At 34.5% G+C, this 20,253-nt stretch overlaps 1 pseudogene across 1 annotated transcript in view; it reads right to left on the bottom strand.

The window, feature by feature from the left end:
* The window catches only part of LOC145062356 (TMV resistance protein N-like), a 39,937-nt pseudogene that overhangs the window by 14,816 nt on the left and 4,868 nt on the right, over positions 1 to 20,253 (bottom strand). The window contains exon 3 of the transcript XR_013687536.1: positions 19,648 to 19,869. The product of XR_013687536.1 is annotated as a TMV resistance protein N-like (transcript). The remainder of the gene's footprint in view (positions 1 to 19,647; positions 19,870 to 20,253) is intronic.

Raw genomic sequence — 20,253 nt, 5'->3', positions numbered from 1 at the left:
TTCATGGTATCAGAGCAAGTGATCTCGATCAAAACAGAGCATTCCCATAGATTTGTTAACAATCTCGTCACTCAACCTTCATCATGACAGGGGATCCAAAATCATCAACAACAAAGGTAACTGTAGCAGATCCAACATCTCCTTTCTATCTACATCCTTCCGATCATCAAGGTTTGTCAATATGCCCTATGATTTTAAAGGGTGATAATTACCAAGAATGGAGCACATCAATGAAGAACGCCTTCCGAGCCAAGCGCAAGATGGGTTTTCTTGATGGCAGTATCACCAAACCTGATGATGCATCGGCCGAAATTGATGATTGGTACAATGTTAACTCGATGCTTATCGGATGGGTTGTCCAATCAATCGATGCTAGTTTACGTTCGTCTATTACTTATACTGAAACTGTACGTGAGCTGTGGAATGATTTGCTTCAACGATTCTCGGTCGGTAACGGACCACGAATCTTGCAAATAAGGTCTGATATCTCTCGTTGTCGTCAAAGTGGTCAATCGGGTGCAGCCTATTATGGAGACTTGAAGAAACTCTGGGATGAACTTGCTACATATGTACCACCAAAAACCTGCACTTGTGGCAAATGTTCATGTGGCTTGACGAAACACATTACCCAAGAACGCGAAGAAGAACGACTGCATCAATTTCTCTTGGGTCTAGAGGATGATACGTTTGGAACATTGCTTTCTAATGTGATGGCTCAAGACCCACATCCGCCTCTTAATCGTGTATATTCCCTTGCTATTCAAGAGGAACGTCATCAAACCCTTATCAAAGATCGTGATCTTAATAAAACTGATGTTATGGCTTTTTCTGTGCAATCCGGTGGACAGGTAGCCCGACAACAAACATCCTCTCATCCAAAATGCAACCATTGTGGACGGCCAGGTCATGATATTACTAAATGTTACAAACTTCATGGCTTCCCGGAAGGGTGGGTACCGCAAACAAGTGGTCGTGGTTCTATCACACCGCAAGTAGCCGGACGCGGGCGTGGACGTGGGTCATCAGGTGTTGCTAATGCTGTCCAACACACTTATGTGAGTCCTTCAATATCTATTACTGATCAAGACAAGGCGGCATTTGGTAATACTCTTACATCTGATTAGTGGAATTCAGTATTGCAAATGTTTCAAACTATTGCTACACAATCAGGCTCCAATGGAAAAGAACCTGGTAAGAATTTGTCTTGGGTTTTGGACACAGGCGCATCCTATCACATGACAGGAAATCATACTCTTTTACACAATTTGGTCCTTATACCTCCATTTTCTGTCAAACTACCTGACAGTCGCTTTGTTATCGCTCATCAAGAAGGCTCTTTAGTGATTTCACCATTAGCTAAAATTAACCATGTTTTATACATTCCAACTCTGGATTGTAATTTAATCTCTTCTGCTCAGTTAGCTTCCGATGCAAATTATCTTGTCATGCTTACTAAAAGACTATGTGTTATTCAGGAACCCATTTCGAGGACGGTGATTGGTGTGGGTGAGCAACGGGGTGGAGTCTACTGGCTTGGCATGATTGGAGATACTGGTCAAGTTTGTCATACTTCAGCTTCATCTACATCTACTCTTATTTGGCACCAACGACTTGGACATCCTTCGCCAACTGTGTTAACATCCTTGTCTTTTTATCCTAGTTCTGGTAATAAGTCATATAGTCATGAACCATGTGATGTTTGCTTCAAAGCAAAACAAACTCGCTCTCATTTTCCTATAAGTCAAAATAAAGCTACTTCATTGTTTCAATTAATACATTGCGATGTTTGGGGGCCTTATAGTGTTCCTTCCACTACAGGAGCATCTTATTTTTTTTTACTATTCTTGATGATTACTCTCGTGCAACCTGGGTTTACTTAATGACATCAAAAAGTGATGTTTCTACAATAATCAAACAATTTTGTGTTATGGTCGGTACACAATTTCATAAGAAAGTTCAACGTCTTCGTTCTGACAACGAAAGAGAATTCTCATGCCTGCATAGTTTTCTTTCTGATCAAGGCATATTGTTTGAAACCTCTTGTGTATACATGCCACAACAAAATGGTCGCGTTGAACGCAAACACCGTCATCTTCTTAATGTGGCACGTGCTTTACGATTTCAAGCATTTCTTCCGATTAAATTTTGGGGTGAATGTGTTCTTACTGCTTGTTATTTGATCAATAGAACCCCTACACCGCTTCTAAATAACAAAATCCCGTATCAATATTTATATGGTCATGAGCCGTCCTATCAACATCTCAAGGTGTTTGGATGTCTTTGCTTTGCCTCCAAATTACCTAAATCGAAAGACAAATTTGATGCTCGTGGAATAAAATGCATCTTTCTAGGATACCCACCTAGAAAACGTGGTTGGAGGGTGTATGATATTGCATCTGGTAATATTTTTATATCTCGCGATGTGGGTTTTTTTGAGGATAAATTCTCATCTAACGACACGACACCTACCTTGTCATCTGCTACCCAACCTGATCTGTTGCCTCCAACCTCTTATGAGGATGTGCCAGCCCCCTCAACTTCGCCTCCTGTTTCAGAAAACTCACCTACCCAAAATTCTTTACCTCCTGTTACTGAGGATAGAGGGAGCTCTCTAGATGCACCAGAAGCACGTCGAGGTACACGTACTCAACAACCATCTGTTATACTTCGTGACTATGTTTGTAACACTATGCAAGCCAACTCTACCCCATGCCATCTCACAGCCACACCGCCCTCAGGTAAACCTTATCCTATTGCAGCTTATGTCTCAAACTCTAAATTTTCTAACACACATGCCAAGTATTTAGCATCTGTAACTACAGGGCATGAACCCCGGTCCTTCTCAGAGGCTATTAAATCAACTGAATGGCGGGATGCGATGAATGACGAGCTTACAGCCCTTGAACGAAACAATACTTGGGTCTTTACCACTCTTCCTGCTGATAAACGTGCTATTGGGTGTAAATGGGTTTATCGTATCAAATACAAATCGAATGGAGACATAGAGCGCTACAAGGCTCGTCTGGTTGTCCTCGACAATAAACAACTCGCTGGTATTGATTTCACAGAGACCTTCGCTCCTGTTGCGAAAATGGTGTCAGTTCGTGTTTTTCTTTCGGTAGCTGCCATTAAAGGTTGGGAATTACATCAAATGGACGTTCATAATGATTTTCTCCATGGTGACTTGGAGGAAGATGTATATATGACACCTCCCACTGGGTATACTAAGGCACCGGCGGGAATGGTTTGCAAACTTCAAAAGTCTTTATATAGACTTCGTCAGGCTCCTCGCAACTGGTTCTCTAAACTAGTGGCTGCACTTCGTATTTTTGGTTTTCAACAAAGCAAAGCAGATTATTCTCTATTTTCTCTCTCTCTCGACATGGCAATATTTTGCATGTTCTTGTCTATGTTGATGATTTGATTATCGCAGGGAACAATTCATCAGCCATTTCAGCCTTCAAGTCATATTTAAGCAAGTGCTTTCACATGAAGGACCTAGGAATTCTCAAATATTTTCTCGGTCTTGAAATTTCTCGGAACTCGTCTGGCATCTTCCTTTCACAGCGGAAATATGCTCTAGAAATCATTGCCGAGACTGGTCTTCTTGGCTCTAAACCTTGTGATTCTCCTATGGAACACAACCATCGTCTAGCACTAGCAAATGGCGATGATTATGACCGACCTGAAAGTTATTGCCGATTAATTGGTCGTCTTATTTATTTAACCATAACTCGACCTGAGCTCAGCTTTGCTGTACACACATTATCACAATTCATGCAACAACCCAAAACTGAACATTGGTTTGCTGCTCTTCTTGTTGTTCGATATTTGAAAGGCCATCCAGGTCAAGGACTTCATCTTTCAAGTGATAGTTCATTGCGTTTATCTGCTTATTGTGACTCTGACTGGGATGCGTGTCCTATTACTCGTCGTTCTGTTACTGGTTATTTCATTACACTAGGTCAATCTGCTATCTCTTGGAAAACGAAAAAGCAAGCAACTGTCTCCCGTTCTTCTGCCGAAGCAAATATCGATCGATGCCAGCCACATGTTGTGAAATACTTTGGCTAAAAGCATTACTTAAATCTCTTGGTGTTTCTCATTCTGCCCCCGTTCGTCTTTACTGTGATAACACGGCAGCCTTACAGATTGCTGCTAATCCCGTGTTCCATGAACGCACAAAACACATAGAGATTGACTGTCATTTTATCCGTGATCTGATTATTGCAGGAAAAGTTGTTACTGCTCATGTTTCCTCAACTCAACAACCAGCAGATATCTTCACCAAAGCTCTCGTTACACCACAGTTCCGTCATCTTTTATCCAAGTTGGGCATTCTTGATCCCCATGCTCCAACTTGAGGGGGAGTATTGAGATATAGTTATCATTCCTCCATACTTATCGCTTTCCTTGTATTTAGGTTTTGTATATATATCTGTTATGTATTTTATTGTTTTCCCGTAAGGATATGTAATCTCGTGTGTATATATACAGCCCTTGCGAGGCATAATAAAGGGAACAAGATTCTGCAATCACAGTTGTTTCACTCTGCTTAATGAACAAATGATGAGGACGAATTACTGCCTTTGATCCACCAAGAAACGTAACCAAAACTCATATGTGTGTTTATTTATGGATCATTTGACATGATATGATGTGCACTTCAAGATGATTGTAATCAAAATTGAAAACAAAATTGCTAGTGAAAACTTATGTAATGGAAGATTTTCTCGGTGAGGGAAGGGGTAAACAAAGAGTATCATATCATGGAGGTACAACAAGCATAACCATGGGAATGTTAATTTCATAATGCAAAGAAGAACCGATATGGTGGTCGGAGTTGTGTCGATGATGACTTAGATAAAGGGGAAAAGAAGGATTTTATAGGGGTGGGGTGGGGTGGGGGTGATGTTGGTGACTTAATGGTAGGGTAGGGTGTGATGGGTTATTTTTCTATAATAAATAATAGATATTAAAAAATGTAAAAAAATGTAAAAAAAAACAAATAATAGGTTGGGATGGGGTATTCTAAAAAAGAGGGATTGACATATTTTCTTGATTTTTAATCTGAGCCATTCTAAATTGATATTTACAGTTATTATGCGGTTCTTTTGTGCCAAGCTCCACTCCACAGAGCACAGTCGTCTCCTTCCCATGTTCTATAACCCCCATTCATATCGATGTCAAACTTCTAACCTTTGACGGTTGAATCCCATTGAGAGCCCACCATCCCATGATCTATCTTCCCTACGAACCCTATATTCCACATGCTTACTCAATTTCTTTATATAAGAGTAAATTTCCTTATGAAATTCAGGGAAACTTTTGTTGGCAGTCAAGCAAGCTGATTGAGCATAACAAGTTGTGAAGGGAAAAGATGAAGCAAATTAAATTACTTAACAACTGTAGAATACACTCTTTAAAATATTATTTAATTATTGTTCCATATTTTACTTTGTTTCTTCTACCCTATGTTTTTCCCTAATTGATTGAATTGCGGAATTACTTTGTTTGTTATGTTCTTCATCTCTTTCTTTCACTCGCTAACTAGAATTTTTTTATAAAATTTGTGTTGATTATGGTTTAGCATTTCAATTTATAGAACACGAGCTTAATTTCAGTGAAGTATATTTTATATTTCGTGTAATTTAGTTGTTGTTAATTTTTTTCGAAGTGAAAATTCATGAAGTATGCGGACTATCTCTGCAACCTTCTATAGCAGAAGATGTTGACCAAACGGTTGCAGCCTATAATAAGAAGCATGTTTGTTTTTTAATATCTGCAGACTGCTTCATTAAACTGAAGATTAAATAAACTAATTTTACAACCTGAAAATAGTTCTCAATACCGAAATTTTAATAGTTTAGTCTTAAAGCATTAGAAGGATACTAAAAAAAACATGTAAAAAACAAAAATCTAAAGTTTCTAAAAAAATGTAAAAGAAGCTATCAACATTTTTCTTGAAAAAACTAATTTTAAAGAACATAAAAAAAAAAATTATAAAATAAAATTAAGAAAATTTTGAAACAATGTCTATAAAATTTGTAAAAAATCATATATGTTAGAAAAGATGCAACCGAAACTGAAAAAATTGTCAAAATAAATGGTAAAGAAGAGTAAATTACAAGAATGGTCCCTATGTTTTAGGGTAATTTGTGTGTTCGGTCCCTAACTTATTTTTTTTAACTCAGAAGGTACCTAGTGTTTATTTTTGTTATGCAGTTGGTCCCTGTCGTATCTAAAATTACTATTTTGCCCTTGATTTTTTAATCTATTTAAATAAACACACCCCCAACCCTACTACCCTCACCTTACGTTACATACCCCATAATTTTTACCTATTTTAATAATAGTCTTTTAGGTAAGATAGAGACCAAATGTGTAACAAAAAAAAACAGTAGGGACCAAGCGCGTAACAAAAACAAACAGTAGGGACCTTCCGAGTTAAAAAAAGAAGTTAGGGACCAAGCGTGCAAATTACCCCAAACCATAGGGACCATTCGTGTAATTTACTCTAAAAAGAATTTAAAAATCAAAGGTTTTTTTTTAAAAAAAACATTAAAGTTATGAAAATTGTGGAAACTATAAAATGAAATTGTATCAAACCGGTAAATCAAAGTTTGAAAAAAAAATCAAAGTTTGAAAAAAAATCAAAGTTTAAAGAAATTAAGTTATACCAAATTTCTAAAAAAATCACTTAGAAAAAATAAAAGCTGAAGATGTTTGAAAAAGCAAGTCAAGTGATGTGCCGCCGCGTAGAACACGCAAATAGGTTTTGTAGTTTGAAGCCTTCCATAAAACAAATTGTTGCGCATGTGTTGTGTCGCATAAGAAAAAGTGTTCTGAAGAAGTTTTTCTTAAAAAACAAAAGCCTCCTAGTTTTGTTCTCAATTGAGATTGTGATTATAATCAAGTTATCATAGTGTGGTGAATGTTTTGTTGAATGAGTGAAATTGGTTGTGGTGTATAATTTGTTAACATTTTCAAAAGTATAAAGCCCTAATAGGAACTATTTTCACTTGGTACCAGATTCAACCATCCTTCCTAACTAAAAATCAAATAACTTAATAGTTGACTTTGAGTTTTGTACTATTTGACTTGGTAATCTGCTAAGGTTTATATAGGAGGTCTAACACGATATGTATAATGCAGGTTTAGACAGCTAATTGCTCAATTTCGTGCAAAGCAAAAAAAAGGTAATAGTAATGGCGGGATTTATGTAAATTACGAGAGACATATGTTTTAATTTAAAAGTTTTTTTTGTATTAAAATAGAAGTATGCTATATAAGTTATTGTGTTTTTTTTTTTCTGATCTTTGATTTCTTACAAACATATTCGCAACATTTTTTGTTTCTGAAATCAGTAACAAGAAGTTTGGGAGGATGAAATCAGTTACATTTAAGATTTTTATTGAAATTATCTTTTAAAACAAAATTTATTTTGATTCCTCAGGTCATCTGTGTCCAGGGTTCATGTTTCATGTTTCATGTCAGCTACACTATAGGATTCCAGTAATTAAGCAAGAATCATAGGAATTACGCATGAGCAGTCTAAAACACAAAGTGTATTGTATGTGGTGTTAGTGAGTCAACCAATGTGTTTTGTATAGCCATTGCTTCAATTCATCTTTATCCACAATTTAGGTTAATTAAGCTCTTATTTCCATCGATAAGCTTTATGTTTCTAATTAGCTCGTTGATAGGTTTTATCTAATTTTTTTTTTGTAATTTTAATGCGGCACTCTAGACAAAACTTGAGGCAATAAAGTCTAGGCAGACCATTAGGCCTGTAAACGAACCAAACGTTCAACGAACTATTCATGAAACGTTTGACATGAAGTTCATTTATGTTCGTTTATATGATAAACGAATAAACATGAACAATGGTCTCATTCATTCAGTTATGTTCGTAAATGCTCGTTTATGTTGTCCGTTTACATTTTTTTATGTTGTTCGTTTACGTTCGTTTATGTTTGTTCATTTAAGTTCCTTTTATGTTCGTATATGTTTAACTATGTTTGATTACATTACTATATTATATGTTCGTTTAAGTTCGTATTTGTTCAATTGTGTTTGTTTATCCCTGTTCATTTATGTTTGTTCGTTTATTTTCGTTTAACATATTCACAAACATAAACAAACAAATATGAACAATGTAATTTGTTAAACGAACGAACATGAACTAGCCCTCGCTCTTGTTCGTTCGGTTCGTTTACAGTCCTACAATCCATTAATGAGGGAATCAAAGGAGGAGGAACAAGGTATGTTGGAAAAAGGAGATTAAGAAGTTCAATGAGCTTGATGCACTTCACACTAAATGGATCCATACTATGAGGATTTACCCTTTGATATATGAATTATTTTATAACTACCAAAGCATTTGTTATATTTTAACAAAAATGTTAGTAACATTATATGGTGTGAGCGATCTAGAAATCCATGTATGGTGTAACATTATGATCCAAGTATCATTTGAGCATATACATCTCTAATACCATTGAGAAATCAAAATTTTAGAATATACAAAAATAGAACACTTTTATTAGGTTGGTTCTTTTGTTTATGTTCCATCTTTTTGTTTGTGATCACTTTTACCATTATTGATGTAATATATCATTTCGGATATGAAATTGAGCATTTCACAGCTTTGTTAGATGCAAAAGCTACTAACTCAGGTGGTGATCAAGGGGAAAATATGTATGCTACTATTTCAACAAAAAGTCATGCAATCTCATCGTAAAAGTGTACTATAGGATGATTGGGAGGTATATTATCTTCTTGCTTTTTGTAGTTGTAGGATTTAGCATAATGGTTTATTAAACTTCAATAAAGATCATATCTTTTAACATTCTTGTGTTTGTTTGTTTTAGGATCTCACTGGTCTTCTTTAATCAACTATACGCAAAGCGAAAAAAAACATGGTCTTCCATGATTCCTCTCAGGTGCAAGTTTATGATATAGTTGTATACTTTATAGCCAATAAAAGATTGATTTTAAAAAAAAAAAAAACACGTTGTACAACTACCTTAAGAGTATTAGCATTGACCTTGATTTTCTCCTTGAATACGAAAAACCTGGTTTCGAATCGTTTCATGTATCGGGGCCGTGACCGGAAGATTAATTATGATAAGGCTTCGGGTCTTGAGGAAAGAGAGATTTAGACCCTTTTTGGATGTGGGTATTGTAGATTAGGTGATCCGGAAGTTCGGTTCGTGTTTTGGATCCCAAGGGTATATCAATTAAGGGTGTTGAACGGGTAAAATTTTCGGGTTTCAGGTAGAACGGGTATTTCCTTAAGAAAATATTACCCGATACCCGACCTATATTGTAATTTGGGTTTTCGAGTTTCGGGTATTTGGGTTTGAGGTCGGGTCGGGTAATTATCGGGTATACCTGAAAATTTCTTAAATGACACTTATTGATATTTTTTTTTACATGTTGGTTGGTTTAATAAAAAAATGGCTAGGAAAATACTCCATACAATTAACAAGTGCATCTATAATAACAATACAAATCATTATAATATGATATGTACTTTTTTAATTCCATTACGTGCGATAGAGAGAAAATGAGAATTGTGATGATGGTTCAGGACTTCAGCTTCAGCGTCGTATTCCCTTTGCAAGTTTGCGTTGATTGTCGAGTCGTCGTTCATAAGAAAGAAACGAAGAGTTTTGTTTTATTTGAAGTGTGCGTATGTGACTGCATTGCATATTTGATATTATTTAAAAAACGAATTCGGGTATTCGGGTATACCTGAAACTAAATATTCATACGTAAAACCTGACCTATATTATTATCAGGTTAACCTATTACCCGAATGTTCATACCCATTACCCGTTCTACCCGACCCATTCTACCCGAATTCGGAACGGGTCGGGTGGGTAGAACGGGTTTTGGGTTTTTTCGACAAGCCTAATGAGTCTGGGCCTTTATAGATTTTTTTTATTGTAATTAGAAAGGCTTTAAGATAAGGGTGAGTTGATATAAGTGTAGCGTTCCTTATTATCTTTCTGTGGATATAAAGAACATCACAATCGGACGTAGAACGAAGAAGTTATGACATTCGTAAGTTTGGTGGTTTAAGAGCTAAGCCTAGTACGATGGGTTTACAAGGAAGTATGTTGGCGTACTAGGCAGAAGAATCGCGGGCAACTTATGGAGTACGTTGGATGTACTGAGAGTACACGGTGCGTACTCCAGCTGGACGAAAACTTTAACTTTTAGGGTCTTTTCGCTATTTAAACAACTTATCTCACTGTGGGTGATCTTATTGATCAGCCTCCATCACGCTAAACCCTAATCTCTACCCTTACTCCCCTCCTTATGTTTCTTGAGCTCTTGTGAAGGATCTTAGTTTCTATTTGTGCATTTTGAAGAGATAGAAGGTTATTGAAGATTCATATATTACTGTGAAGCTTAGAGATATAGATTCATCATTATCTTTGCAAGCCATTTGAGGTATAAAGTTCTCTACTTGGTGGTTTATTATGCTAGATCTTGTTTTGGGACCTTGTTTATGCATTTTTGGGTCTTTTGAGCTAAAGTTGAGCTTTTGATCAACTCCTGAAGACATAGATGTTAGATCTTAGCTCCTTAGAGGTCCATTGTTCATAAAAATGCAAGCTTTTTGAAAGATATTAGTTCATGCATATGTTAAGAGCCTTATTAAGCTTTTTTTAGTGTTGGGTCCCATTAGGTTATGCATGGGTGTAAAGTAGCTAACTTTACGTATTAATTCACCCTTTACAATCAGATATCGGAGCTTAGCTTAAGGTCTTAACCAAATAAGTTCTTAATGGAGTGGTTTGGTAATCTAGGGAGTACGTTGGGCGTACCCAGCTGGTACGTTGTGCATACTGGCCCCTAAAGGAGTACGCTAAGCGTTTGAGCATAGTATGACCCCCGTGCTCAGCAGGTGGGCTTATGGGCTTGACGTTCATAGATTTGGTCCATGTTTTGGACTTTTAAGGTTTGGGCCTTGTTCGCCATTAGACTTCTAATTTTGGCATCGGGCTTTCTTGGAATTAGGCTCATGATGGTTTTTGGGCTCAATTTGGAAATTGGGCCATATTATGCTTTTTGTTGCTATTGGTTTGAGCTCCGGTTTTTGGGCCAAGTAAGGAAAGGGTAAAATAGACTTTCACCATGGGCATTTGACAATTGGACTAGGATTTCAGATATGGGTTGTGGACCAATTATGTATTTGGTATTATCTGATGTTGTTAGTGTGAGGATTTTCCGGACCGATAGTCCCGCTTTTATTTGAGATATTCAGCAACTTGAGGTAAGTCTCCTCACTATACTATGGGTCGAAGGCACCAATGTCAGACCATTGGCTTATGTATTAGGAAGACCAAGGGGTGGCCCTTGTCATTTATATGGAAGACTCGTAGGTGGCTCCTAGCAAATTTGTATGTAAGACCAAGGATCAGACCTTGGCAGTTAGATAGTTATGTATATGTGTTTAGATAGTATGCTAGTTTTCTTTGTGATACTCGCATGGAAGTCCAGGAGGTGGCTCTTGGCACTTGTATGTAAGACCTAGGGTTTTGGACCCTGACCTAGCAAGAAAAGACCATGATACAACTCGCGGCATAATGGAAAGACCATAGCTGGCACATATCAATCTCTATTGTATGTATGGTATGTGGTATTTTGGGGAACTCACTAAGATTTGTGCTTACGGCTTATTGTTTATGGTTTCAGGTACTTCTGGTATGAAAGGGAAGGGCCTGGCATGACTGCATTGCATCCACCCATGTTTCCGCAATGTAATGATTTTAGGATTGTACTCTAATTATTGTTTTATTATAATCTATTTAAGAATGTTTGAATAAAAGATAATTGGAGTTTTGGTTGCATTAAAAAATTGAAATTTTTACCTCATAATTTTTTGGGTCATTACAGAATATCTTTTCCTACTTTACCCTTAATCATAGCTAATCTTCTCTCTATTTCCTTAGTTACTATGTTTATCATGTACTTATATTTCCTTTCTTTGTAACCCTAAAATATGAATGAAAGAAACCTTTTGATCAATTTTATTATGGTATCAAAACGGCGTTAAAACAAAAATCAAAGGAGGTAACCATGCATGGCAAAAAAGAAAACAAAGACGATAGAGGCAGTAGCAATGGTGCCTCTGACCATAACTCGCCTTATTACCTTCATGCATCTGATTATCCAAGGAAGATGCGCGTTATTGACATGCTTACAGATGCAAACCACCTCGATTTTTCATAGGAAATGTTGAATTTCCTGTTCGCCAAGAAAAAGATTGGCTTCATTGATGGGTGAATCAAGAAACTTGCATCTAATTCAAAAGATCACATGGGCTGGATGACGTGTGACGCAATGATCAAAGGGTGGTTAAACACTGCCATGGAGAAATAAATCAGAACTAGTGTGAAATATGGAACGGCGGCTCAAGTGATCTCGGAAGATATGAAAGAACAATTTCGAAAAGGGTTTGCCTCTAGAAAATATGAACTAAAGCAATCTCTTAGCACCACCAAACAAGAAAGGTTATCTGTCTCGGCCTATTGTATAAAATTGTGTGGGCAATGGGATGAATTCCAATCTACTTTTTGGATACCTACGTGGGACTGCAATGGTTATTATACCAAATGGTGCCACTATACCTGTTAAGAGTCGTAGGGATTGCACCCTACCCAATAAGAAGACAGTCAAAGACGTCCTTCATATACCATATTTCACATGCAACTTAGTATCGATGAGTAAATTATCAAATGATTTAGAATGTGTTGTAATATTCCTTTTCCAAAAATTTGTGTCACGCAAAACGTGTATTCGAAGAAATTGATTAGAGAGAGTGATTATGTAAAAGGTCTATATAGGATAGGGATGATGCAAAAAGAAAGAAAAGTGATGATGAAAACTCCTGGTACAAGGCATAAGCGACTAGATCACACGTTTATCTCCAAACTTGATAGTGTTGGTCTTATTAAATATGTTTCTTTGAAGGGTTTTTGTGATTCTTGTAATAAAGCAAAATTTGCTAGACGTCCATTTCCAGTTAGTAAAACAAAAACATATGCTTGTTTTGATCTTATTCATTGTGATGTTTGGGGTAAATACCGAACACCCTCTTTTACATGAGAAAATTCCTTTCTTACAATAGTTGATGATTTTGATCATGTCGTTTAGGTTTTCCTCCCCAATTACAAACATGAATCTAGCATTCAACTCGTTAACTTACATAAGATGACTCAAGCCTAATTCGAGAAAAACATAAAAAGATTACGGTGCGACAAGGGATGTGAATTTACATCAAATGACATGCTTGATCTTTATGCCAAAGAAGGGATCATTCTTGAAAAAACATGTCCCCACACAACTCAACAAAATGGTGTGGTGGAAAAAAAGCATTGTCATCTTTTATAAATGACGAGGATCCAAAATTCGAAGTGGATCTTCCTACAATGTCTTGGGGAGAGTGCATACTAACAACCACTCACATCATAAATCTTCTTCCTTTGAATGTGATAGATGGAAAGACGCCTTATGAAGTAGTGATCAACTGGAAGCTAGAGTATGAACACCTAAAGGTGTTTGGGTGTCTTGCATACTTTCAAAACACCAAAACCAAATGGGATAAATTTGAGCCAAGGGGGAGACCAGGGGTCTTCTTAGGTCACCTTTGGGGCACGAAGGTACATAAGATATATGATATAGAGCATAAGAAGATCATAACTACAAGGGATGTAAAATTTGTAGATACTGTTTTCCCTTTCACAAAATCAAAAATAACAAAAGAAGACGAAGATATTTTCATTTCACCCAAATACTAGGAAGATGAATGCTTGCACAAAAATAAAAGACAATATGAAAGCATCACAAGTGAAATGAAACACAATGACAAGCATGAACACAATAAGGAGCCCACATATGATGTTAATGGGCTTATGCAATACAACAACCTGGATAAAGGAACTCAAAGTGAAGAACAATCTGGTGGGATTCCTGATGGGCCTGAAAATCAAGAACCAATTGTTGAAGATATGAATGCTAGAGTTGGTCCTGAAGTGAAAAAGATACTAACATGATATAGGTTCAAATCTACACATCTTCAAGACTTTCAAGTAAAGCTGCCCCTATCCTTACATCATGCGTATTCTACTCCTGACTCTGATCATGAACCTTCGACGGTACACCCTATAGCACATTTTATTTCATATAATAATTTTTCTAACTCACATAAAGCTTTTATGGCGACCATTACCCAATATAATGACCCAATATTTTTTGCCCAAGTTGTTCAAGATCCAAGATGGGTTGAAGCTATGAAGGGAAAAGTTGAAGCTCTAGAAGAAAACGGAACCTAGAAACTCCAAGAACTCCTAAAAAGAAAACGATTCGTAGACTCAAAATGGTTGTACAAGATAAAATACAAAATAAATGATGAAATTGAATGATACAAGGCGCGTCTAGTCAGAAAAGATTTCTCATAAATGGAAAGGATTGACTTCCATGACACCTTCGCCCCTGTGGAAAAACTTGTCACTATGTGAAGCCTTCTTGTTGTTACTGTAAAAAATGATTGGTGCGTTCATTGATTGGATGTTAACAATGCCTTCCTATACGGGGATCTGGGTGAAGATGTCTATATGAAGGTTCCACAAGGCTTTGGTAATCAAGATGAAAGGTGTGTTTGCAAAGTAAAAAAAAATTATTTATGGTCTCAAGCAAGCGTGAGGATACTGGTATAAAAATTCACTAGTTTCTTGACGGGTCTAGGTTCCAAACAATCAGACCACTAATTCTTTTTATACAAAAGGGAAGAAATAATTGTCACTTTACTTATTTATGTTGATGATGTAATCATTGCAGGCAAGGACGAAATCAAAATACAATAAATCAAAAGGGAAGCTTAATAAGGAGTTTAGCATCAAAGATCTTGATCAAATAAAGTTTTTTCTTGGTATCAAAGTTGTACGCATAAAGAAAGGGATGGTCTTAAGCCAACGTAAATATACGCTAAATAAATTAGAAGACACATGAATGATGGGTTGTCGTCCTAGTTTGTTCCTCATGGAGCAAAATTTGAAGTTGGACAAATGAAGTGATGAAGCACAGTTAGATGAGAACCAATATAGAAGACTTGTTTAGAGACTCTTGTATTTGCAAGACACGGGACCCGACATTACCTACGCTGTCAACATCTTAATCCAATTCGTTGGAGATCCTAGAGTGAGTCATCTTGAAGCTGCTAATTGTGTGCGATGTTACCTTAAGGAGAGACCTAGGCAAGGCATTCTGCTTACCAAAGATGATGGTACCAATCTTACCGCCTACTATGAATCTGATTAGCTTGGATGTACAATCATCGGGAGGTCAAGAACATGTTACTTGTTACTTTTAGGGGAGCTCCTACATATTGGAAATCGAAAAAGCAATCATTGGTCTCTCGGACATCATCCGAAGCGGAGTATTGGGATATGTCATCTATTGTTAGAGAAATTTTATGGCTAAGATGGTTACTAAAGGAGCTCGAGCTGCCATGTGAAAGTCCCACTCAACTATTTTGTGAAAACCAAGTTACCCAACATATAGCAAATAATCCCATCTGCCATGAATGAACGAGTCGAATCAAAAGTGATTGTTCTAATACAAATTGACTCCAAATTACACATAGCTTGGCATTATTAATCTCTCTCCATGCGCCAACTTAAGGGGAAGTGTTAACCTTGATTTTCTCTCTAAATATCTTGTCCTATTTTAGTCCTTAATCACAAGCTAATCTTCTCTCTATTTACTTAGTTACTTTGTTTATCCTCTCTCTCTCTCTCTCTGTCTCTCTCTTTCTTTCTCTCTCTCTCTCTCTCTCTCTCTATATATATATATATATATATATATATATATATATATATATCCTTTCTCTGTGACCCTTAAATATGAATGAAAGAAACCTTATGATGATCAATTTTATTAATTAGTGCGTTTCTCACGGATTCTGACCAATCGGAATTCTAGATTCCATTCCATAACGTGTTTTGTTGTGAAATAGATGGATTTCAGTTCCGTTCAGACCCTTCAAATTCCACATTTCTTAAAATTTTCGCCATCCTAGGAAGGGGTAAAAGAATTTTTAAAAAAACAAAATAACCTATTTAAAATTAAATGTTTATGTATTTCAAATAATCATATATATATATATATATATATATATATATATATATATATATATATATATATATATATATATATATATATATAATTTGGATGTTGCAAATATAAGATAGTCAATGACCTTTTGAAAAAATAGAAAATTAATTAACAATGAATTTCATACTTATAAAAAAAATAGTTTAATGATCATTAGTTTATCTTCAATATATTTTTAAATGTGTGTTGAGTCAAATATGGCATTGTACTTTTTATTTGGTAGCATAATTTTGATGATCTGGTATCTATTCGTACAAGTTAATGATAAAGCAGATGTTTAGTTCAATTAAATGTCAACATTTCATATTTCTGATTGTGTTTGTGCTCATCCAACTAGCTATTGGCTCCTTGATTCAAACCTTCCTCAGTTGACAAAAACTAATAAATGATTTATCAATAGATCCGTGTTGTGGAGAATTTGAGATGTTTATTACATCACACATCGAAGTTGATCTTCCCACATATCATAAATTCATAAGTAATGCAACTGTGGTTGTTTGGATTTCAGAATATGGCAACTTCTGTGGGGGTGTCTCTTTTACTACGGGCAAAAAGAAATTGTACCCAACTAAAAATCACAAAACTTTGTGCATGTAGAAAGAATGGGAAAACTTATAAATGATTTATCAACATATCCTTGATTCAAACCTTCCTTAGTTGACAAAAACTTATAAAGGATTTATCAACAGATCCGTGTTGTGGAGAATTTGAGATATTTATTACATCACACATCGAAGTTAATCTCCCCACATATCATAAATTCATAAGTAATTCAACTGTGGTTGTTTGGTTTCTAGAATATGGCAACTTCTGTGGGGGTATCTCTTTTACTACGGGCAAAAAGAAATTGTACCCAACTAAAAATCACAAAACTTTATGCATGTAGAAAGAATGGGAAAACTTATGCATGTAGAAAGAATGGGAAAACTTATGTGTGAGCATAGAACATCTATAATGAAGGTTTAATAAGGGTTGAATAGATGATAACTAGGATTGAATAGAAGTAGAATGGAGTGTAGATGATGAAATAGAGTGGAGCTGAATGAGAGAGTTGTATGATCATTAAGTGGTTCAATAGATTTAACCGTTTCTTTTTCAATTAAATTTCAAACCAAATATATATTTAATCTTATTTTCTAATTACATTTACATTTGATTTCTATATTTTTTTTTAATTAAACAACAATTAAAATTAACCATATTTTTAGGTATTATATAATTGAATGTATCTTTTTTTTTTTGGTGTCATATTTTTTCAAATAAATTAATCAAATGAAATATTAAAAAATAAAAACCCACTCAAAATGAAATACATCGGTTACAAATATAATAAATACAAATTTCGAAAAAATAGAATTTGTATATATCATTTTTTTATTAATGTATTTTTAGGTTTTGTGTTTTTAAATTAATGTATTTTAAGGTAGAAAATATTTTAGGTTTCGTAATTTTTAACTAATGTATTTTTAAGTAATTTTTTTTAGCTATTATGTTTTTCTATTTTTTAATTTATAATTATGTTTATAAATGTAATGATAATGAAATTCATTAAACTTTGTAAAGTTTAATAAGATATGGATGCTAAAGAGTATAGTTAAATAAAAAATAAAATGTTGATGTGGGAATGATGTGACAATCCATTGAACTTCTAAAATTTCAATGGACTATGAATACGCTTAAGGTATGTAACTCATACTTTAAAAATAAGGGTAATTACAAATCTAGCTTTTTTTTTCTTAATTATTTATCAAAAAATAGCCCACAAAATAGTATTCAACTTATGGTTGACTGCGGTCAACACCGTTTACTACTGTTTTAGGTCGAAAAGTACTCTTTCGTGGCCCATTAGCCTATAGTATATAATGAAAAAAAATTCAGATTAGTCATTTTTCCTATTATTTTCTTTGGTTTGGGTACTTTTTTGTCTCAATGGAGCACCGGAAGAACAATCCAGTTTTTCTAATTTTCATCAAAATTTTACCATGTTTGTGATTAAGAGTAGGTTTTGTATATGAGGTTAAATTTTTTTTGAATAAAATTAATATATATATATATATATATATATATATATATATATATATATATATATAGGGTAAAGTGAATATACTTAACAACCTTATATAAGCTTAGGTACCTAACCACATCATACTACGTAATTTTGTATCATATTTGCATTGTAATCACCCAAAGTTTTTAAAATTCAACCTCATAACTCAATTGCTTCCAAAATCTTTGGACTTTCAGCATTATCTTCCTTCAAATGACGTCTTTCTGTCGGAGACCCCCTGGTGGGCTTTATATACTACCGTTACAAATCAAATGGTATAGGAAGAATATAATGGTAAATGTCTGAAAATCTTTGAAGTAAATCAAGTTAAGGGTTGAAGTTTAAGAACCTTAGACGATTACAATGGAAATATAATGCAAAAAAATGTAGTATAATGTGGTTAGGTACCTAAGGTTATATAAGGTTGTTAGGTATATTCACTTTACCCATATATATATATATATATATATATATATATATATATATATATATATATATATATATATATATATATATATATATATAACCATAGGTTTCATACGGTGTACAAGTGCCAATGCACAGTTTGTGCAGTGTCGACTTGTATATCTTATAAAAAATTTTAAAAAAATTAAAACCGTAGACAAAACCCCAAAAATAATAGATTAAAATATTAAAAAAAAAACGTATTTTTTCCCGCCAAAACCGTAGGCTACAGTTTTCGATACCGTAGGTAAACCGAGAGGAAACCGTAGGTTTCCCAAAACCTACGATTTTGTAGCTTACAAATGAAAACAAAATTATACAAAACACAAAACAGTAGACGATATGACGAAACAGTAGACAATTTTCGAAACCTACGGTTTCGTGGGCTATATTTGGATATTTATTAATTTTTGGCTAAAAATTGATAATCACTTCTTTAATTTGGCTAGATAAGTAATTACCCCTTAAAAATATAGCTGTAAGGTAAAAACGGTCTTACAATTTTTATGTGGCGAATGAATAACAAGAATTCCAACGTTTTGGTATCATATAAAACACAACTTTTGAATTTATTTATCCAACGTATTAACCAATTTTAGCGGCATATAATGTTTGCTGTTTTATATAATTTTTATTTTTTTTGTTTTTTTGCAGTGTATTTATTTTGTCGTAAACTATATTTCAATATGTATTATATGTTATTTAAACTATGACATTTTTCCAAAAAATAAAAAATAAAAATAATTCGGGCGAAGTAATTTGCTTGGTATTTTCATATACCAATCAAACTTTTGTAGATTTATATAGCATTATGTACTAAAATCATCAAGTTTAGTGTTAATTTAATTATTATTTTTCTTGGTATGTTCATATATGTTAAAAATGGCTTCTATGATTCATTATGGACTTTGTTTTCATCTGTTGATTAGAACAATAAGAATTACCTTACAACCTTTCCACAGTTGTTTTTGCGAGCCGATGGCCAATTTAAGACAATAAAGCTCCCTCAGTGTAAAGTGGTCAAGCAATGGTTTTGCAGGATCACCGATCAATTCCATATAACGAAGGTTCTTCATCTTTGCACCAATCAAACGTAGACATTGTTCTTGTTTATTTGCTAGCTCAGAGTTAAAATTCATTTTTATTGCTTCGATCTTGTCAAGTTCCTGTAATAGACGAGCAAAATGGTGTCACAAGTTTCATTAGACATGAACACACACACACACACACACACACACACACACACATATATATATATATATATATATATATATATATATATATGTAAAGGTTCAAATGAGAACCAAAAAAGGTTAAGAACCGTAAGAACCTCTAATTTTAGATATTTATAAAGGGTTTAGGGTTTAGGGTTCTTAACCCTAAACCCTAAACCCTTTATAAACATCTAAAGTTAGAGGTTCTTAGGGTTCTTAACATTTTTTGGTTCTCATTTGAACCACTCTCTACATATATATATATATATATATATATATATATATATGTATATATATATGTATATATATATATATATATGTATATATATATATATA

Source organism: Lactuca serriola, chromosome 7 (genome assembly GCF_051521515.1).
Source record: "Lactuca serriola cultivar US96UC23 chromosome 7, Lser_US96UC23_V15, whole genome shotgun sequence".
Classification (NCBI taxonomy): Eukaryota; Viridiplantae; Streptophyta; class Magnoliopsida; order Asterales; family Asteraceae; genus Lactuca; species Lactuca serriola.
Note: the sequence above shows the minus strand (reverse complement) of the source record. Positions and strands in the feature narration are given on the sequence as shown.